At 32.9% G+C, this 23369-nt stretch overlaps 1 long non-coding RNA gene across 1 annotated transcript; it reads right to left on the bottom strand.

Moving 5' to 3' along the window:
* Positions 1–15321: 15321 nt before the first annotated feature.
* LOC143054752 (uncharacterized) lies at positions 15322–22965 on the bottom strand. The gene is made up of 2 exons (XR_012971815.1): positions 22300–22965; positions 15322–18556 (listed from the first exon to the last, which is right to left on the bottom strand). It is a non-coding gene; the product is annotated as an uncharacterized LOC143054752 (long non-coding RNA).
* Between the last annotated feature and the right edge of the window lie 404 nt (positions 22966–23369).

The raw sequence follows: 23369 nt of genomic DNA, 5'->3' as shown, positions 1-23369 counted from the left end.
TTACGTTTGATAATATTCTGGCTTTTTAATCGGCCATGGCATTCCAATGTTTCAAATTAACGATCATGGAAGAAAATCGAAATTTTCGTCTCACAATCCAAACAACGCGAGTATTTTGATGCAAATGCAAACAATGAAAAACGAAGTGAAAGTATTTTAATTTTTCAGATATAATTTACAATCTGACAGATAGAACTTTTACATGCAAAATATCGGACTTCACAAGTCATTAACTTCCGGTCAAAACGGAAACCTGAATAAACCGGCTCACTGTCCAAGCCCTTTTTTCATAGTCCTGTAGCCGGCCGGTTTATACAGGTTTTACCCGTATCAAAATTATATAATGTTATCATTTTGTAATAAAATAAAATTTTATAAATTTGTTGCAAAACTTATTTGACTCCGTATATATAATACAAAAAAAATATCTTTAGTGTGTATTGAGTTCAGTAAATGAAGTGAAATTATAAAAACAAATAAGGTTGAGAAAAAAAAATTAAATTTGTTTTTATAATAGCATTTTTATTGTATTATACAGTTTGATTGTTTTGCCCAAACATGAGTATTATTTACCTCAGTCTAGTTATTACTAGAGCATTTGCATTAATCAAGTATTTGTTGGCGTATCCGTATCGGCGTATCGTATAACACGTTTATGAGGTCCCGATGAAAATATTTTATAATGCATTTAATTTTAATTGAGATCGGATTTTTTGTGGAACATGTCAGTCCGGAATGTTGTTCGATAAAATTGCTCCCCTTGTTTATTTCGCTCTCCTGTCAATTCATGTAATTTCGCTACCTCCAATGGTAGACGCTACAACGATTGGTGTCGTCAAGAAAGGTACGATTAAAGGAATCAGCTAGGAATTAGACGATCACCATTAGTATAGGTGAGTTGTTTAATAGTTGTTGCATTGGGATAAATGCATGTTTTGGATTAATTCATAATCAGGAATAGCTGAGAAGGAAAGAAACGTGTTGCTACATGAACCAGGAGAGGCCGGGACGAATTTCAAAAAAAAATCTAGAGACAATCGTTCTGAGTGTGCCACCTACACATTCAAACGTGTACACAAGCACAGTATTTCCTATCTATGTAATGTGTTTTCATAATTATGTGATATAGAGCCAAAAAAGGTAGCAGTTTTTTGTGTCGTGTTGTTAAGCATTTCCAGGGGAGATAATGTTATTTTTCACGGTGTTTGATAGGTTTGTTACATTGTAACATTATATAATACACACTCATAAAGTGGATTAAAATAGCCTCTCACACTCAATTAACTGAATTTCAATTATTCTATTTTCCGTAGTGCTATTATATAAGACTTCGGAGGTTCATATCACTAATATTCAACGTTTTTATATCGGATTTTTTTTACTATTTATATTGAACGGTTCATAGTAAAAATTTAAAAAAAATCCGATAAAACCGTTGAATGTAAATGACATGAACCTCAGAAGTCTTATATATTGTCCTATAATATAAGACCGGAGGTTCATATCATTTACATTCACCATTTTTTATCGAATTTTTGTTTACTTTCAATTTTGAACGGTTCAACGGTTCAACATTGGTAGTTAAAAAAAAATCCGATAAAAATTAATGGTTCAACATTGATAGTAAAAAAAAATCCGATAAACATGTTGAATGTAAATGATATGAAACTCTGAAGCCTTACATTATTGGACTATCGTTTATTAGTTCTTTATCCTAACTAAATGTTTTTGTGGTGTATATTACAAAAAAAAGGGGGGGGGGTCTTTTAAAAACACCAAAATACCTTAACAATCCTACAATATCTGTTTACAGAATGAGAGAGATATTTCGTATTCTAAAACTAATTTTTCTCACATGTTTGTTAGATATGTTGAAAATACAGACAAATGTTTAGTACGTATACCCATCCCCTCTTTTTCAATTCATTAGTTCAAGATACAGCTCTGAAGAATATGCAATAACCTAACATTGATAATTTAGCTAACAATAAATTCAGTACATTTTTCTAACAAGTGAAAACCAATGAAAACATTTGATATGATTTGAAAACATGGCCAATTAAGTAGGATCTTGTGGTTTCGTAGACATCAATGAAAATTCAACATTTTCGATTCATATTCTAGTATATTTAATAACATGTTTATATTTTGTGACGCATCTGATGTATAAATCCAGTGCCAGATCCGGGAAAGAGCTCTTAGTTCAGATCCGTTTGTATGGGGAACATGTGGTTGCAACCCCCTCTTTAACTGCCTGTTCGATTTTTTGTTTGCAGTGTCGAAAAGGGAGGAAGACAGCAGTTTTATCAAGAAGTTATGTGAAAGTTCTGACGTTACGCACAGTGTTCGGTTTAGTAATGGTAACGTTACTCGACGTAGTTTTCAATTATTTTAAACAAACTTCTGTACAAAACGTCAAAGCTTTGCACCTTTTTTAATACGGCTGGCATTTTCGTGTTTAACTACTCATTTAAAAATATATACTGTTTACATGACTGATTGTATACTTTTGACAATTAAATAAACTTTATTTTATCATAATCTTAACTTAACGAAAGTATACATTTCAAATATTTGTCACTGCCCAAGCATTTCAATTGTTACAAAATGCTTATCCTCTATGATGCTCAGGATTCCGTCATCACAAGTATTTAAGTCTGGGCATATACATCGCGTTGAAACAGCCGATTCAGAAGCTGTTTAGGGGTAAAATAGTATAAATGTTATAGTCCCGCCTTCAGCTGTAGTTTTTGAACAACAGTTAGAGAATAATTTAGGGTCTTTTTATCCGTACTATCAACATCCCAAATATGTGTCTTTCAAGAAGATCATATATAAAAAAAAAATCTTCGTTCGTGTCAATGGAAGCAACATCTACTATATATCATGAAAATGATAATATTATATCCCACCTGTACAAATTTCATCGAATTCCATTCAGTAGTTTGTATGTTTTCTTTGTTTATATTTGGATGGTTAGTTATTGTTGTTACGTCTTACACGGCAAAAATGGCATTATGAACACGGAATTTTTGCTTAATTATGTAATAATACATACAATTATTTATTTTTTAAATCAGGTTTTATCTAATTTCGATTCAAATGATGAATCAAGACAAGTAATTATTTAATAAAACGTAGAATTGATTTGTTTTTGTCCTACTTATGCATCAAGAAATGGTCAAATGAAAAATAGACCGAATACCGTGCTATACATTTGTACATCTGACAGTCAGGAATTATTCTGAAGTACACATGTCGACCAGAGGCATGGAACTGAGAGGAGAAGGTACTAGATGCTTATCTGAGATTCCAATTTGAACTCAAGACAGCAATATATAAAGATATGTTGGAGAAATAATCTATATGAATAAAGTTATGCCACAAAAGGAACTTCTTTTTTTATATACTGAATTTGTCAAACGTATCCATAACAGAAGAGATGTGAATGCATCCTTCATAGCCTTGTAATACTGATGGTAATAATTTATATAATTTCTGAGATGATATAGCAGTGCCATTGGTTTCCCCTTTCTAATTCTTCAAAGAACTTGATCATCTGAACTCTTTTTTTTAAATTTGAGACCTGTTCAAGAACAGTTAAAAGAGCATATGCTTAATTTTCGGTTTTTTTTTAGAATCATTATTTATTTTTTTTCAAATGAAACAGGTTGTACATTCTACATAAAATATGCCAGTCAACCGTAAATGTTAACACCCCAAAAAGGTCTTTAGTATATTCATTTGTCAAAGGTTTAAGCATCCCGACCATTATCATGTGACTTGAGTTTTTGATTTGTCAATATCCAGCAAACTCGATATTTTCCATAACATCATAATAGTTCCGTTTTATTATTAAAAAAAACAAAGGACTAACTCTTGTACAAAACTGTAACAGATTATCAAAGACTGTCTAGTAAGTACAATTTTAACCTAAGCCCCTGTTCTTTAAGCACCGTCTTAGCAACGGCTTGGTTGATTGTAAGCGTTGGTGCGGAGACTGAAGACTTGAGACAATAGCATGGAGGTAAGTATGTATAAGAACAACGTTTTCGAGAATATAGACGGATTCGAGCGGGGGGAAGCTTTAGTCGGAAATTTTTTTTTTTATTAAACATAGGGAATCACTGAAGCATGACTGAAGCGTGCTCTTCTAAGCTCAGTCAGAGCCCCCCCCCCCCCCCCAATGTAAAATTCTGGATCCGCCACTGAATATTAGTTTGAACAGTGCGATGGAAGTCTTCAAATGTATATAAAAAAATAATGAAAGTCTTTGACTGCTGGTTATTTACATACAGGAACGAAAATTTAACATTCAAATTGCGAAAAAGAGTCAGGGGTAAGATTCATTCAAAAAAAATATCGTCTGATCCAAAATTCTTTCGAAAACATATTGTTTTCAGGCAAAATTTAAAACCAAAAAGTATTATGAATTCTGATCTTCTAAAACATTATAGTGATAAGTTTTGAAAGAAAAAAAATATTTGATTGATGGAGGCGGACAATAAATGTTCGCGCTCAGACAAGAAAACCATACCCCCTTTGAAGTTAAATGATTGACTTACTTCCTTGTTGATGGATTGTTTCCTGGCTTGCTTTGGTATGGTATTGTTGAATGTTTCACACTCGAGTAATATATATACGCATGTGTAGTACATGAAATATGAAGACACCGGTGTACTACTATAGTACTTGACTTGTAATAGTGAGCATGTATGAGAAATATAGAGTGAGCTACCGTATACGGTAAAAATTAATATAAGGGAACTTTGATATCCTTGAATCTGTTTCTGAGTTGTGAAGAACTAACAGTGGGGTGGTTATTCAAGTAAAATACTACAATTTGTATAATACAATCGAGTCTTTATGTGATAAACTATAATAAAATTGAGCCTAATGTAAAACTTTTAAATAAGTAAAGACTCTTAATGTCTTGCAAATTTTCGACTGAAGGTAAACTATTAAGAAAAGAAAAAGATATAAATAGTAAATTCAAATCGTATGAATCGTGTGAATAATATTGACGAACAAAAAAGTATCACATTATGTCGTCTGACAATTGTAAGATGCTATAAGATAGACTAAAAATGTATCGAAAATATAGCACAAAAGAAATCATGAAATAACTCAGTGCAATCCCAATTTAAGATGCAAACACATGAAAAGAAAAACAAAATCACACCATATCTCCACATGAAACAAAACAAAAACCAACTGCAATCTACTGTATGATCGAACACAAACATAGCCAAAATATGACACTCAAGAAATAAGACCCAAACTAAATTACAAGTAATTGCAAGATCAATAAATGATGTATAAAAATTAATTCCGAACAACAATCGGTTAACACAAACAAAAGGAATACAACGATATAAATCTATGCTACCCCAAAAACTCAACTTCACAATGGTCAACCAATCCGGGTAACTGCATAACTAAGGTGTAAAAAAATGTTTAACACAACTTTTTTTTAAATATTACAGAAATTATGACTGTCGGTGTAATTGTAATTGTTTAAGAAAAAAACATGTCAAGCATGCAAATATTATTTAAAAAAAATTAGTTTTAATCACTTAAAAGTCATGTGATGTTGCATATATAGGACGGGTGTGTTCGATGCGTAAATTAATTAACAAACCCCGTCATATAACATCCAACTTTGAAGTTGCGTCTTAATGTCAAATTTAGGTGTGCCACTTTGGGAATGGTCTTAAACGATTGACAATTCATTTCTCAATTTTTGTAATTTTTCCCAGATTTTTTCTATGTCGAGCAAAAAAAAGTAGCAGTTTATAAGGAGACCCCCTAAATGACGTAACAGCTTGACTTATGGTCGTTTTAAAAACGATTGTTTGCAAGTTGCATTGTGAACAATTGTACAATATGAAAATTAAACAACGTGAATGCAAATATTTTTAATGACTTTACGGAAAGTAACTTTTGTGACATCTTGACAACCGTATACAAAGTTCATTACACTTTTCTACCTTCTAAACACAAGAGGTCGAATTCTTTTGTTCTATTCAAACCGCATATCGGACTGATGTAATCCGACTTTTAAAGATATTCCGGATAGTTGGAACAGTTTACAGGCATGATTGGAGTGACTACGGCAAACTTGTTTGTTTGTGTACTTACTAGTGCTCACGTAGAACCAAATTGTTATTTGACAAATAGATTGATACTAAGTACTGTTTTTTTCAAATGTATTTATATGTCAGACATCTGAACACAACTCGTGTTTCTATTACCTTTTATGATAAAATCGCAAATGAACAATTATATTCAAAGTTCCTCACACGTATATAAGAAGTACACGTGTTTATCCATTTAAAGATCTTGAAATATTTTCAACTAGATTATTAAAGGATTGTGTATGATATTCGTGTACCTTCCCTTCATTGGCTCCTTTATAATGTCATGTAAAAGTAGTTGATAGACTCCCTTATTTGTTTTTATAAAACACCACTATCGCAAATATTGAAAGTGAATGTTTGATTGTTTCGAAGAGATTCCAATTAAGTTTTATGTTTAAAATGAAGGAAAACGTATAATGGTCTAAAGCTCGGGATCACACAATATTTTTTGATATATCTGCAGATGCGGATACGTCAACGTATACGATACGGCTGATACGTTTTTAAATGACCGACCAGAAGAGCATTTGCATTAATCAAGTATTTGCTGGCGTATCCGAATCGACGTATCGTATATCAGGTATATGAGTAAATGATAAATTAAGTCAAATTGGTCCTGATGAAAATATTATATGATGCATCTAATTTTAATTCAGATCGGGATAAAATCACTATTGTAAACAAATCTGTTCGATTCGTATACGTCGATCCGTGCACGTATCCTGATACGTGAATAATGCAAATGCTCTAATATTAGAGTATTTGCATTATTCACGTATCAGGATACGTGCACGGATCGACGTATTAGTATCGAACAGATTTGTTTACAATAATGATTTTACCCCGATCTCAATTAAAATAAAATGCATTATATAATATTTTCATCGGGACCAACTTGACTTTATTTATCCTTTCCTCATATACGTGTTATACGATACGTCGATACGGATACGCCAGCAAATACTTGATTAATGCAAATGCTCTAATATTAGAGGTGGCACGGTAGTATTTGCGTTCCAGAATTTAGGTTGCTCTTTTGTGTACCCTACTTAGGTAAATGTATCTAAACAGTGTGATTGGACAAAAAATACAGTATCAACTGAACATACTTTCCCAAACTGAGGGATGAATCAGGTGTAGAAAAATATGAAATAATTTTACATACAGATGAAAATGAATTTTTGAGAATTTTTTTTAAATTTTGTATTCACTGCACCGTTAAAGACCTAAACGTACTAGTGGCCTTAGGTTTTTAAAAATAGCAAAAAAAGTAAACGGTCATGATACATATTCAAATTCATTTCTGCATAGTAAAATGAAAGTACTTCAGTTAACTGTGAATGTAGAATTTTTTGCAGTGTTAGAAAGTGGTGAAAATTCTAAAAAGGCTATCATCATCCCTTATGGGCCAGGAAATACTACCGTGCCACCTAGAGTATTTGCATTATTCACGTATCAGGATACGTGCACGGATCGACCTATACGTATCGAACAGATTTGTTTACAATAATGATTTTACCCCGATCTCAATTAAAATTTAATGCATTATATAATATTTTCATCGGGACTCACTTGACTTAATTTATTTTTTCCTCATATACGTGTTATACGATACGTCGATACGGATACGCCAGTAAATACTTGATTAATGCAAATGCTCTAATAGAGCATTTGCATTATTCACGTATCAGGATACGTGCACGGATCGACGTATACGAATCGAACAGATTTGTTTACAATAGTGATTTTATCCCGATCTCAATTAAAATTAGATGCATCATATAATATTTTCATCGGGACCAACTTGACTTAATTTATCATTTACTCATATACCTGCTATACGATACGTCGATTCGGATACGCCAGCAAATACTTGATTAATGCAAATGCTCTTCTAGAAGAGCATTTGCATTATTCACGTATCTAGATACGTGCACGGATCGACGTATACGTATCGGACAGATTTGTTTACAATAATGATTTAACCCCGATCTCAATCAAAATTAAATGCATTATAAATTATTTCCATCGGGACCAACTTGATTTAATTCATCCTTTCCTCATATACGTGTTATACGATACGTCGATACTGATACGCCAGCAAATACTTGATTAATGCAAATGCTCTTCTAGTTAGTCTCGATTACCCAGACGCATATTTAAATGTAGCGTCTGGGGTGATTAACCGGACTGGTCAAATATTTATAGGGGGCGTAACAAATAATTAAATATAGAACATATCTATAAATAGCACTTCAGTTATCCCCAAAATAATTTAAAAAAAACAACAGTAAACAGTGTAGTAGTAAATGCACTTTTTTAAATTGTTATTTGGATGGAGAGTTTGTCTAATTGGAACTCATACCACATTTTCCTATATCTATGTATATGACATTCTTGTAGCTCATCCTATGTTGGCCAACTTTTTAATTTTAATACAAACGTGAAGTCAAATAAAAAAAACTGGTTAAAAAAACATTTCACACGTAGTCTTGTTCTCAGAGTTCTTTTCTGAAGCTAAGATCTAAAGTCAAATTTAAGCTTTAATTGTCCTTACTTTATATTCAGATTTGGGATATTTATTTCGTTGATTAAAAGTACTTTATATAAGTTTCACTCTTTTTTCGTCATGGTTTTGATCCGAGCTTGACCATAAACTACTTTTCTAGTTTAAATTTCTAAAAAAAACTGAATTTTGTTAATGTTTTAAAAAAAGACAAACACGAATTGGTAAAGAAAGGTCGAACTAGCATTCACATACAATAACTAGGTTCCACTCTTTGGGCTTATTTTATGAAGTGTTATTAAAAATTTGTGTTATTTTTTAATGAAGCGTTGGCCACACACACTTGTCCGGTCTCCCGTTTTTTTTCTACGTTCAAACATAAAACTCTTCTGTAAATGGATACATGTTTGATCATGTTGATAGAACAAGGTTCTAGGCAAGTACTAGTATTTGTCAGCCTGCTTTGAAAGATAGTCTAATGTCCTTTTTCGTTACAAAAACGGATGTAAAATTATTCGACCCGTAATATTACAATTTTCGGCCGGTGATTTCATCCCTAGTTCCCCCATTACCTGGGTACCGCAGACGGTGGCACCTAAACGCCTGCCTCGTTTGATTCTGAGGCCTAGTTATGGCCCTGTCTAAATATTATAGCACTCGTCATAGGCGGATCCAACCCCCTTTTTATTCGTAGGAAAAATGGGGTTGATTATATAGGGAAACACTGTAGCATGAGTGGGTGTAGTGCCCTCCCTAATAACAAGTCCTGGATTCTCACACTGTTCGTGTATAGAGGATACCACGCTCTCTGCGCCCTTAAAAAAGGGGTCCGTATGTGGACTGTTGCACTTATCTATATTCTACCCAAATGCAATATACCCTAATTTTTTAGCGAGTCATAATTTCTCCAACCTTTATCCCGAACGGGCTATACATTAGGACCTCCTGTTTCTAAGTATTGTTAATTTCTTTTCGTCCTGAACATTATTTACCACAGGACGATAAAAAAGCAACCCAAGATATATCTATTCTTATACTATTGCACACCTGTCCACTTTATTCTCTAATCTTCATACTATAAAATTCCACTATTTTCTATTCTTTATATTGTATCACATCGTCCTAAACATGCATGAAATATTTGTCACTGGACGTTACGCAACCAACCATCAGTATATTGTGTCACCGTTAGTAATCTCTACTTTATTTTTTAATCCATTTTTCCTAGTCTTGTCTTATTATTCTAATTTCTGTAAATTCCTGTAATAATTTATGCTGTCCTTTTTATATATCTGATGCACTTACCTTACAAAAAAGCCCACATCAAGTTACGTCTATGTAACGAAAAACATCTCGTACAAATACTAAGATTGCATGATATGAAGAAAAACTTCCTGAACTATGACTGACAGATCAGGAAGATCATACAATGAGCCAACTCAATTTTCATTTACAAAATTACTGATCTTAAAACTGCAAACGACAGAATAGTCTGAATGTTTCTTAGCTGTTACACCAATAATCGCTTAATCCTTTTGGGAAGAAAATATTTAGGAACCTATTTTCACACAAAACCACTTTGCAAGTGTAGCCCGTCTCCATGGAGATATACAGAACTTAACCAGTCAGTCAATGAAACCCAATACTCTTTGAATGCATGTTTGAAGCATGCGCATGGAAAAGATGGAATGGGATTTATCCCATTTTGCATAGTAACTTGTAAAAAGAACAAACTCAAAAGTGTATTCTACTTCTGCAACTCTTATAATATCCATCATGTATAAGCATGCAATAAAGGACAGCTTCACAAGAACGCAACTTCTCCTGTGAATCTATGATATAAAAATAAGGAAATTTGTATTATTGCTAACGAGGCAACAACCAATCAGAGTTCAACTGACATGGATATACGCAAATGTGATCCCTGCATGGCCTTCAATATTAAGAAAACTCCCTACATTTGTACCATATAGTCCACGTATAAAAGGCCCGACAGGAAAATGAGATACAATTCAACCGTGAAAACTAACTGTTTAATTGTTTCTATGATTTTTAATTTGTTAATACAAATCTGATTTCCCTAACATACCTGACAACAATACTTGTTTCATTTAATCAATATACGTCTGTGTGGTTTTTTTTTTTGCTTTGTGGCGGCTGTCAAAATACTGTTTTTCCAACATTTTGGTACTGCGACCTATTTATACTGATTGATGCTTCAGTAATTAAATTCTTTCAGTTTGAATCTTGTTCTTATAAAATTGAAGCATGTTTATGATACAATGAAATTCCTGAATATTACTTTTTTTTTTAATTCTTCACATTTTACATATAAAATCTGTGTCCATAAATCATCATTGGTTTGTCTACAAAAGAAAGTAAATATTAAAATAATACCAATTTTTGGTCACCAGCATAGCATATATATGAAAAACAAAATGTTTGAAAAAAAAACATCATAGAAATATATTGTATACATTATTGTCCTGGTGCAAGCTGAATCCCACTTCGGGGTGCAAGATTATCTTGCTGCGTTGAAAATTCGACCCATTGGTGGCATTGGAACAGCTGTTTACTGATCTTTGGTCGGGTTGCCCAGTGTATCTTTGATGCATTCCCTGTTTGTATTCTCTATCCAAACCATGCACGGATTTTTCTCATTGTTGAAGGCCATACAGTTGCCTATAACTGCTCACATCCAATTCATTTGAACTTTGGTGGATAGTTGTCTCATTGGTATTCATACCGCATCTCCTGTATTTGTGTATTTGCTCAGCTTTTGGTAATTTTATCTTCACTTTTTGTTTATAGTCTACATGATAAATTCTTAATCATGATGATGTCTACTTTTTGTAATTTATGTCATTGGGTTTACTGGTTGCTGCCTCATTGACACCTCTTTTCATTGATGCTGAATATATTGTTTAATTGTCTTTTGTTTTGCAGAAAATCGAATGTATGAATCAGCTGACCGTTTAGTATACTATGTAAAAAATGGCATCTTCTAGTTTGTTTTTCTTTGAATTTTTACATCATTGTGTATCTCTTTTCCCCCTTTTTTTACACATATCAAGATGCAAACTCCCTTATTTACTAGATAGATACAACATTCTTTATATCGACTTGGATGAAGGTGATATTTCGGCCTCATAGAAGTTTTCCATCAAGTATTTATAAAGTTAAAGATACAACACATCAACCCCAAAATGTATTTATAACGTAAACGACTGTTCGAGTGGTCCCAGTCAACACAACAATTGACATTTATTGAATAATAAACTCCCTTTCGTTGCACGAACATGCATGAAAGAATATATGTATCAGGTTGCATTGCCATTTATGTTACAGTATGTGTTGCTATAACATCTTACCAAGGTTGGATGTGCTGATTTTTTCCTCCGCGTCCATGCCCATGTAAGCCATGCTGTATGGTGTTTTCCATGAATTGTATGTCGTCACAAAACTATATAAATAGCTTTCAACAACAATCAATACACTCGGGCTTTTCAATAATATTATCGTAATGTCATTTCTTCCGAAGTCAATAACCAACTTTTTGGTTATTCGTCTTGGATATTATCTCTAATAACAAGCTAAAAAAGCCGATACTATTCCGAATGTCATAAATTACCATTTTTATATCACTTGTCATCCAGACGCTCTACTTTGAAAAATAAAGCGGCTGGATGATCGAGACTAACCTCTAGTAGGCTACATGTAAAAGCTGTTCACTATTAGTACTGCAACTGACATCGATAAAGACGCTTAGTTAACGAGTTTAATGATCCGGAATAACACACGGCTGCAAATTGTTTTAAATGATAGAATAATATCTATATTTTAATTTCCGTCGGGTCGTAAAAAGTTTCTATGGTCACATTTTTGTATTTTATCCCTTTAATGGGGGTACCCCTCAATTTACGGTTTTGGGTAGTTACCTTAAAATCCAAAAATATATTTTTTGGTTAAATTTCCCGCTATTTTCGTAAATATTTTCTATGCACATATCATCAAGGATCATCGGAATGATGAAGACATAAATATTATACCATCTCCAAGTAAAACTTTCAAACTTAAAGTTGGCTGTTTTTTTATATAGAAATTTAACGCGTTTTTCTTTGAAAACGAGAAAACATATGATTCAAAAACAGTATTTGACATTTGAGAGGACACAACATATTATTGCGTTACTGCATGCAAATTTTGTTGGGCAAATTCCAAACAATTTTGTCAAAAACTCAAAAATAAAAACATCATTTGTACCTTTTTTAATTACGGAAATTTCCTATCCGTCAATCAGCTCCACCATTTATTTTTTCATTCACAATCAATTTGATAGTTTCGATGTGATTATGTAGATTTTGTAGGAGAAGTTAATTTATTTTTAGTGATTTGAATATATATAGTAGTTCTTTCGTGTATTTTCTGTAAATAAGTTATATTTTTGTTAATAAAATTTTGACTTTATATAAAAGTTAACCAAATCCTTTGGATAAGAGGTTTTTTCGGATAATGACTATAGTTGACATTGTGTGAAAATAACATTGTATGTCAATGTTTAACCTCAGAGCAATTAATATGCATGCAAGTGGTCGGGGGAAAAGTACTATTGAAGTTTCGCAGAGATTTGGTGTGTGACAAGGTAATGCTAAAACCAACTTCTCTTGATATTCTGCTTTCCGTGGGCGAATCATCAGTGATGTTATGAGACTTGCACCAGAAGGCAAAATTGGTGCGTCTTTAAATTAAATTGATTGATTGATTGTTGGTTGCTTAAAGTCCAGTGGCAAATATTTCATGCATGTTCAGGACGAGAACAAGCTAACAATAAAAACAATAGGTAGGTTTTGTCATAATAGAGGCCATTCGGGATGATAATCGGGACAATTTAGACTGCCACTGGAAAATGATGGGATATTGGATTGGGACAGAAATTTTCCATTGCAACATGCCACCTACGGACCCCTTAAAGAGTTGATGCAAAGGTTTTTAACGTGCAAAGAACGTGACACTCCCTTTACACGAGGCAGCGGATTTAACGTCCCCATTCTGACCGGACGTGACTGCGAACTTGATACATCCCGCACAGCCAAACGGACGCCCAACTTCGTTTTACTGCCGGTCGGGGGAAGACCAAGTGACCATATTTCGTTTCCCCAGTCACCCTTGGGGAACTTAAAATTAGAAACAACAGAAATCCATATATGTGACCAAACTGATCGACATGTAACCTCACAACCTGAAACTTTTATACGATCTCGCGCTCAGTTTCTTTTTTTGTAGTTTGGATATGAAAACAGGGTTTTTGTGTAAAAGAAAAACCTTTAAAAAAACCCCAGAAAACTACGCAAAACCGAGTCCTCTAAACGTGTTAACAGTCTTTTAAGTTGTGCTTATTAATGTTAGTAATCATTTATCCATGCATAACCAAGTACCTATAGAAGTCAACACCTGTGCAATTAGGTAAAACATCCACTGAAAAAATAGAATTTGAACTTGCTGTCAGTTCATTAATAACGATTGTTAGTGATGTGATTTGTTTTTCCATAAGAAAAAGCCTTTCTCATGTAGCACATCCTCTATATATACCGATCAATTTTACCCTAGATTGTCTCTGATGCTTACCAAACTGACAAACTCCAGAACTAACTAGATATTGTGACACCTTACAATTCAGACACAGTGGGGCCAAGGGATATGAATAATAGAGTTTAGCTCTGAACTCAATTTAGGGGATGCCATATTTGCTGCAGGAAAATTGAAGTCTATATTAAGATTTTCAGAATTACACCAAGGTGTGTCTGAAAATATCAAGGATACATTAAAAGAAGAACAATTACTTCATCCTGCCACCAGTGGTCTTATGAGCTATGTCCTCGTTTTGGTATTTCTATGGAAATGATGCCCGCATAGCTTGTTAATAGATATAGGAAGATGTGGTATGAGTGCCAATGATACAACACACCATCCAAGTCACAATTTATAAAAGTAAACCATTATAGGTCACCGTCCGGTCTTCAACACAGAGCCTAGGCTCAAAAGTTCATTTGATAACAAAAATTCGTAAATGTATGGCTATTACAAAATCAATCGTTTCTGTAGCAACATTCGCCCTTTTACATTTGGGACTGGCAGTGCAGATACATCATGCATATGCATATGGGAATATGGGTCACGAACATTGATCGAAACTTTGTACTCACATTTCTTTTGTGTTTCCTATGCAAAGGGAAGACTATATCTGACGAGTTTGACCAAATTATGACGGTATTTAGTAGTCAATGAATTGATAACTGTTTTCATTAATATATAACTGTTACATACCTACAGAAAAACAAATAGTACATAATTTAGATACTACAGGTACAACGTATGTATTTAAAACGAAAAAGCCATATAGGTAGGCTATTATATTTGGTTTTTTTTAGTTGAAAAATTATATAGTATAATGATGTGGATAAATAGCTTTAATCTGCTTTCAAGCACTACTAACTATATGTATTCAATTATTCTCTCTTATATATAATTATTAATGAGGTTTTAAGTATCGTTTAGGCATCCATATAATCACATTTGTTTCAGGTTTAGTAAAAACATAAGAGTTTTACAGTTATGTCCCTTACTTCGAATAAAACCTCATTGTTTACTACTCAAACTGATATAAATGGGATAATACACAATGGTAAAATCTTTATTGACTCAATATATATTTATATAAACTTGAATTATTGTAATAACAAATAAATCATGTACTATAAATGATAGCGTTTGACGTAGGTTAAACCTACTTATTGGTCCTGCTTTTATGTAAGTAGCATAACTATTGATGTTGATATCCGTTTTTAAAACATGGAAAACTATAAGATATATAATGACAAAACAATATTTTACAAAATTAACTGTACATGTTTTAACGTTGGTTGTTTTTATTTGATGTGTATCAAAACAGTTAAAAGAGATTCACACGTCTTATACTTTTTTTTACTCTTTTCACATAAAAACAAAACTTTTCAATCTAAAATTTCTGTCCAGATAAATCAGTATCATTTATTTCTAATTTTCTCCTTTACACGAATAAAGACGAAATTACAAGTTGAAAACAAGCTATTTAAAGAAAAAAAAAAAGTATACAAAACACAGCATAAACAGTTAATCATCCAATCAAAACCATTGATACAAAAAGATTGCATTAGAGTATATGTTCAGCCCGTAACAGAGAAGTGATCGAATTGATGTTTCTTTACCGTCAAAATTAGCTACGTTATCGACAAACCTTGTAGTAGTGAGTAGTGACCGAACTATTGGTACTTGAACATTAAAAAGATTGACAATGCTGACAAACTTTCATGTGTCGATAATCAATTTTAATACCAATAATATTGAAAATAATTCTAATAATATGAAACAAAATATGTCCATGCACCATTTCGATTGGGCGAAAAGTAGTTTGTTGTTGACAATTTTTTTTTCATATGACAAAATATTGAGGCAGCAGATTTTTTAAGTCAAAATCAGGGTCAGAATATTGTAATATTTCTAAAAACTACCAGGCCCCTTCCTCAATGAAAATTCAACGGTCCGTGGCAAAAATAAAACATTCCCACATGTTCAACTTCACAATTTGACCAGACTCTATTCTTAACTGTCGGATAATATACTAGGATAACATAGAAAATGTCCTGTATGGGACGATTCTGTACTCATACTTCACGCGTAGTTGGGTACAAGTGTCCTCGTAGTGAACACACCCGACTACGCGTGCAGTAAAAAGTGTACTCTTACGTCGGATACCGGACAGTTTCTTTGTTATATCTGTACTTTCAAATACATGTACATGTTAATATTTACTTAATATTAAATAGGTAAAGATTATTGCTGAAAGCCTGTTCAGGTTTTTTTTTCTTGTGTATGATTATATAACTTTTCACATGCCTTAACTCATTGACGATAATGTAAGGTGCTCTATAAGAAAAAAAATGGATTTCTAGTTCGGGTTTGAAAAAGAAATTTCGCCTTTTCTTGAGCCTGTTTTGTACATTTAGTTTAACAGATATGATCCAATGGAAATTTTCACATGGAACCTTCGGTAAATAGGAAAATGAAAAGATATGGGGTAATTTACAGAGAGACCACACTCCATCCATGAGAAAAACTGACGGAATTTTAAAATCTAGAGGTTTTCAACAAGGGTGAAATCTCACTCCTTCTGAAGAGCTCTAAATCGCCCCAACGTGTACATACGTTTGGTCATCAAGATATTCTGGTTTCTCTTTTTGTGTGTCATAAACATTCAATTAGGATTTGACTCAATTTACCGAAACATTTCCGTACATTAAATCTTAGGACGGTCAGAACAGTTTAAGGACGCAACAGATCGAAGTACAATTTTAAGTAGTACATAGATGTGCTATAATTCAGCTTCCTGTACATGTTCATGAAGTTCTAAATTTTGAATGTTGATTTCTTTAAAAAACCACCATTTTTTTACAATAAAAAATCTCAAAATATCCGTTAACAATGAAAAAGTTTGACCATGAAAAATCACATATCTAAGAAAAACAGTCGTTTAATTGATTATAAGAAAGTTTCAGTATATCATGTCAAATTTCTTTAATTTGAGAGTTTTCCTTTAGTTACAAATGTAGCTCCATATCTGATGGCGAAATAAAATGAATGTCTCAGAAAGTGGTGAATTAGTTTCCATAAATGACAGATGAATCGGCCAAGCTTAGTAACTTACAGTAAACAGATTACTGTAACATTGACGCACTCGTCAAACTGTTTAAAAGATTTGTGTTTATGACCAAAAATTTATATACAACTTCATTCATAAATTAATCTGAATTTCATAGCGGGACGTCACAAAAATGAAAGTTATAAAAAAAAATCTATAACCTGCAGATCTATACTTCTATAAAGAAAGTATTCTTGTACAAAAGGGTATTTATTATAAAATGGTCCTAACTGTAGAATAGGTAGTTTACCACAGAAATCTTAAACGGAAGTTTCGACAATTTTAAACAGAAGATATTTGAAAATAAACTTAACTTTAAATAAACACTGAAATAATTTTAATGAAAATGCCAATGACAGAGGTTGATTATAAAAAATGTTTTACTTTGTTAAAAAAACTTCGACTTAAACAATGAAAACTTAAAAGTTGGACATGAAATATTTTGTCGATGAAGAAAACTAAATTATGTCACTTCTGAAATAAGTTTGTCGATAACGTAACTTATTCTGACGGTAAAGAAACGCGAATTCAATCACTACTCTGTTACGGGCTGTACATTGTTGTTTTTTATGATTACCACGTGTTTGATTTTTGGTCGCTATCTAACTTTTGCTTTTCGTGTTTGATATGAGTAAACTGTACGTGTGTTGTATTGTGTATACTAACGTTTTCAGCATGATCAATGTGAATTGTATTCGTGTTAACAGCTATTATTTCATTAACAGTTTCTGCATTTAAACTACTTGAAAGAATAGCCATTACTTTTTCAGTGATATTAACACTTTGTTTTGAATTGTTGTGATTTGTTAAGTTTGCATAATTACTGTCTTTTAATTCTACATTTTCACCACTTGTTAATTGTCCTGACGATAACTGATATGAGCTGTTATCTTTCTCTACTATGTGATCTGTTGATGTTCGATGAGAAGTTTGTTTTTTATTGGATGTTGTTCGATTAGCAGTTTCATCGTGTAAATGATATTCCGTCTTATATGTCTGGTTTGCATCTTGCTCGATATTGTCGTCATCTGGGGCTGAGGCTAAGCTGGAGTGTTCTTCTTTGACTTTGTATCCATCGTCCTGTTCGCTTTCCCTTTGTTTGTGCATGTATTGGTTTCCAGATACAATATCTTTTTCTACGTATTCATACGATTCATTATCTGCACCGTCTCGTTTCTAAAAAAAAACGAAAACAATTGATATATTATAAAATAGAATAATTTAAACTTTAGGTTGGATAAAGTTTTGATGCAACATGAGTAAAGTGAGTTTTATAATTTGGTACATCAAACAATAGCTCTATTCTAAACCAATAAAGGTATTCCAATTTATCAATAGCCTAATTGTATTTTTTTTTAAAACGTCATAATGTCAAATTTACAATTGTCAACTTTCCATTTCTCAGGAGTATGACATCGTTGCCCCATTGTATAACGTAAACATATCCCAATTAAAAGAGTTCTGGTCGTTAAAGTGTACCCTACATGTATATGAACTTCATTAATAGGTATGTTCTCTTGTGATATAAAAACTGTTCCAACAGTGTTATAAAATAGAATGTCCCATGTAACGATTTTTTGCGCAAAAGTAGATTCTTCTAATGCATCGTATGTGATACGATATTTATCAACCCGAGACTTTGAGATTTGGGGATGGAATTCGTTTCTCTAATGATTTTAACGACGATAAACAGACAATTTTAATCTATCTTCTTTTTTTTTTAAAGATCTGCAAAAAAGATGTGATCTTTCTCTGTGACCTCGTTAGGCAAGGTCACATTTTTCATGACGTCACATTAGGTATTTCAGAGGAAAGCAAGACAACTTGACGTCATAATCGAATTTCGACCAATGACACTGATATAAACGAACCACACATTGATTATATTAGAGTAATCAACAGGTCATAAAAGTATAAATCGATTAAGAATTACAGTCAGCTATTTAATACTTATTATTACAATCTGTGTATTGGCGCTAAGTTATTTGTTTTGTGCATGCATCGTCGTTGTCAATATAAAGGAATTTGAAGCGAAAGTAAGAGGTTTATATAAGAAAATGCCTGTACAAATTCAGGGATATGTCAGTTGTTATCCATTCGTTTGATGTGTTTGATCATTTGATTTTGCCGAACATTACTTGGTACAGACATTAACTATGTAGAAAATGGTAGATAAGCCTGGATTTATAGCTAGCTAAATCTCTCACTTGTACGACAGTCGCATCCAATTCCACAATATTGATAACGATGTGTAAACAAGAAAATACATTATGAAAAATGTCAGAAATTGAGGTACAGCTATCACCATTGTGTGATTTAACATACATATATATAAGTACCGTTTGGACCTTGAACGTAGTATAAACTGTTGAGTATATAGACTACAACGGAAACCACTATATAAGTTGTTGTTAATATCTAAACAGGAAACACCCTAATATTTTGATTTTGTCATTCAGATATCAATTGTACATTGGAGTTATGAATGAAACCTTCAGAATTTGTCCTACATTACATTTCTATTAATGAAGTATCATTTCCTGTTTCTGTGTAACACATTTTTATAGTTACAACCTCGGTCAAGGATAAACTTATTTATATGAATTTGACATTAATTTAAAAGGGCGCCTATGAACTACACAAGAAGGTGTAATTAATGAAAAGCTATAGATATAGGAAGTTGTTGTATGAGTTGTAAGGAGGCAAATCACCATCCAAGTAACAATTTATAAAAGTAAACCATAATAGGTCAAGATACGGTCTTTACAACGGAGCCTTGGTTCACACAAAACACCAATCAATAAAGGGCCCCAAAAGAATACTGGTGTATAGCCATGCAAACGGGAAACCAAAGGGTCTCATCTGTATATAAAACGAGAAACGAGAAACACTTTTGAACCGCCTCAACTAACGACAACTACTGACAATCAGATTCCTGTCTTAGGACTTACAGTTATATAGATTAGACCGTTGGGTTGCCGTTTGAATGGTTTTACATTACTAATTTGTGTGTCCCGTTATAGCTTGCTGTTCGGTGTGAGCCAAGACTCCGTATTGAAGGCCGTACCTTGACCTATATGGGTTTACTTATTTAAAATTGTTATTTGGATGGAGATTTGTCTCATTTGCATTCAAACCACATCTTCCTATATTTATATAATAAATACAAAGGGTTATCCAGGCAACCCACAAAGATACTACAAGTACAACAGACCACATCTACCACAAACCCACAACTTCTCAGAAAAAAAACAAACATACAAATAATAATAAACAAACTTTCTAAGCTGCGTTCTAAAAATCCTTCCAAGTAGCTTATCTTGACCAGTGGTCGTAAAACTATTAATGCAATAAAACCATTCAATTTACAATCAACAACAGAATAACCAATAACAAGTTAAGCTAAGTAAATAAAAAAAAGTAGGAAAGCAGAGTGAACATTCGCTCCCTACGACATGCATCTAATAAACTATGAATGTGGTTGCTAGGGTTATTGGTTTGACATTGCCCGTAAAAAAATATAAAAAAAACATAAACCAAAAGCAACTTCATATTAGGATTTAGAAATCAAATAGTGTGTATGTAAGTATAATAAATCGAAATTAACAACGAAAGTTATGATTGTCTTTCTGATATTGGTTTATATCTAACACACTTGTTGTATCAATTTTGTATTTACATTGTGTCATAGATCTAATTCAATCGTTCAGTGTATGTTCGCTTGATGTTGTTAATATGTCATTTTATTGAGTTAAACCATTTCAATTGATATTGTATGTGTGTTTAACTATGTTGTGGTGTGACACTATTGTTTCAGGGTTCGGTGATTGTAGGCGCCTATTTTAAAGTTTAAATCAGCTGCATTTGTTTGCATCTGTCTTAAGTCAGCAATCTGATAGTCAGTGATTTTGTTTGTTGATGGTGTTCATTAGATATATATAATGATTTTTTACTGAAATTATATCTAAAACTTTGAAATTGTTGATATACTAAAAGAAATAGCTGAGTTTACTTTTAATATTGAGTTAGGAACCGCAAAAAGAAATATTTTGTCAAAATGAAAAGAAAAAAACCAAATTAAGATCATATGTCTAATTGAATAGAGGTTTCGATACCTATGCGTGGAATATGCATATTTCCACCTGGCCAGAAAACAAAGCATGATGTGGTTTGTCTATTAAAGCGATTTTGTTTTATGACATCTAGATATTGACAATGAGGGTCGGTTGAAAACAAATCTTTACGAAAAATGAGATGATTTCAGCTTTCCAATTGTGAACTTTCCATTTCTAAGTAGCAACATTCCAGTAGCACCTGCTTTCGGGGTATATATCTCCAAATTGATACGATATTTCCGTGCTTGCATTTCCTATCATGATTTTCTTGATAGAAGGTTGCTGCTCACAAGGACGCTATTAAACCAAGAGTTCCAAATGGTGAAGTTGAAATCATCCCTTCGTAAATTTTATGGACTCCATCACGAGTCGGTTGACCTTTATGGAATAACCGTTTCACAAATGATATCGGATATGTTCCTTACGTCTTTACTACAATCCCCTTCCCTTTCATGAATGTGACCTACCGAATTAGATTATTTACCAGATTTGTTATAACATGAGCAACACGACGGGTGCTACATGTGGAGCAGGATCTGCTTACCCTTCCGGAGCATCTGAGATCACCCCGAGTTTTTGGTGGGGTTCGTGTTGCTTTTTCTTTAGTTTTCTATGTTGTGTCATGTGTACTATTGATTGTCCCTTTGTCTTTTTCATTTAGCCATGACGTTGTCAGTTTATTTTCCATTTATGAGTTTGACTGTCCCTCTGGTTTTTTTGTCCCTCTTTTATTCCTCGTAATAAAAAAATGTCACAAAATTCTGGAGTATTTATGCATTGAAAATAATCTCCAAAGACACTTACTCTATAGTTCTCAATTTGCATCATTTTGTCGTCAAATTCACTTTCTGTAAAAGTTATGATATTCTCCTTCAATTTCTGTATTAAAACTTTGGTGTTGTTTGAGTCATCCAGACAAAGTATAGCCGTTTCGAGTTCAGACCACTTAGAACTGATATCGTGTGCGATCCAATCAGTTGGTTTTGTATGGCAAATCTCATTCCTGATCTCTCTTACTACTGTCAAAGAATTTCGCTCGTTTTGTAATAAGGAAGCCATACAGGGTTCAAGTAGACAAATTAGAGTAGATCTATCTAATCCGTTTAGTGCTATGCTTTGCTTTGCCGAAAAAGAGTGAACACAAAATTGCGTTCTAAATTTACCGTTTGTGTTGTGATGACATTTAAAAAGATGATCATTCTTAAAAACGTATAAAGTAAGAAAAAAACACCTATAGTGCAATTTGCTAAAGCTTCTACAACCTTCTGGTGGACATACACAGCATCGGATTTTTCTTTCCAATTGATGATAAAACATGTGTTTGATATCTTCATTATTGAGATACTGAATTAGATCATAATTATATCCCGATAACAGCGTCCTTTGTACAAGATTTTGGATGGCAGTTGTACATACTTCTTCTGACAAGTAAAACAATCTCACGAACTCAACATCAGTATTGAATGTCATGTTTCTGAAATGCAACAAACTTAAGATTGTAATTTAAATGCATCATTGTAATAAAAAAGATTCAAACAAGTTTAACAGTGTTGAATTTCATATCGGAAATAGATGAACTACTGTCTTTGGTTTGTTTTATTTGATGTATATTAGCATTATTATGCTGGTACCCTTATTTATGTTAAAGATGCGTGTGCCGATATATGTCCACCACCGGCCATAAATGTACACACTCAGTCCCAGTAAAACAATAATCGAACATAATCAGATGACTATTATCTAAAGAATTAACACAACAGAAATATCCCTTATGCTTTGAGATATTGATACATCGTATTGGTCAACAAATTCACAATCGTGACGGTAAATCTCATAATTCTTATGGGCCATATTTTTCGACCAGTAACATACGT

This window comes from Mytilus galloprovincialis, chromosome 12 (assembly GCF_965363235.1).
Source record: "Mytilus galloprovincialis chromosome 12, xbMytGall1.hap1.1, whole genome shotgun sequence".
NCBI classification, from domain to species: Eukaryota; Metazoa; Mollusca; class Bivalvia; order Mytilida; family Mytilidae; genus Mytilus; species Mytilus galloprovincialis.
Note: the sequence above shows the minus strand (reverse complement) of the source record. Positions and strands in the feature narration are given on the sequence as shown.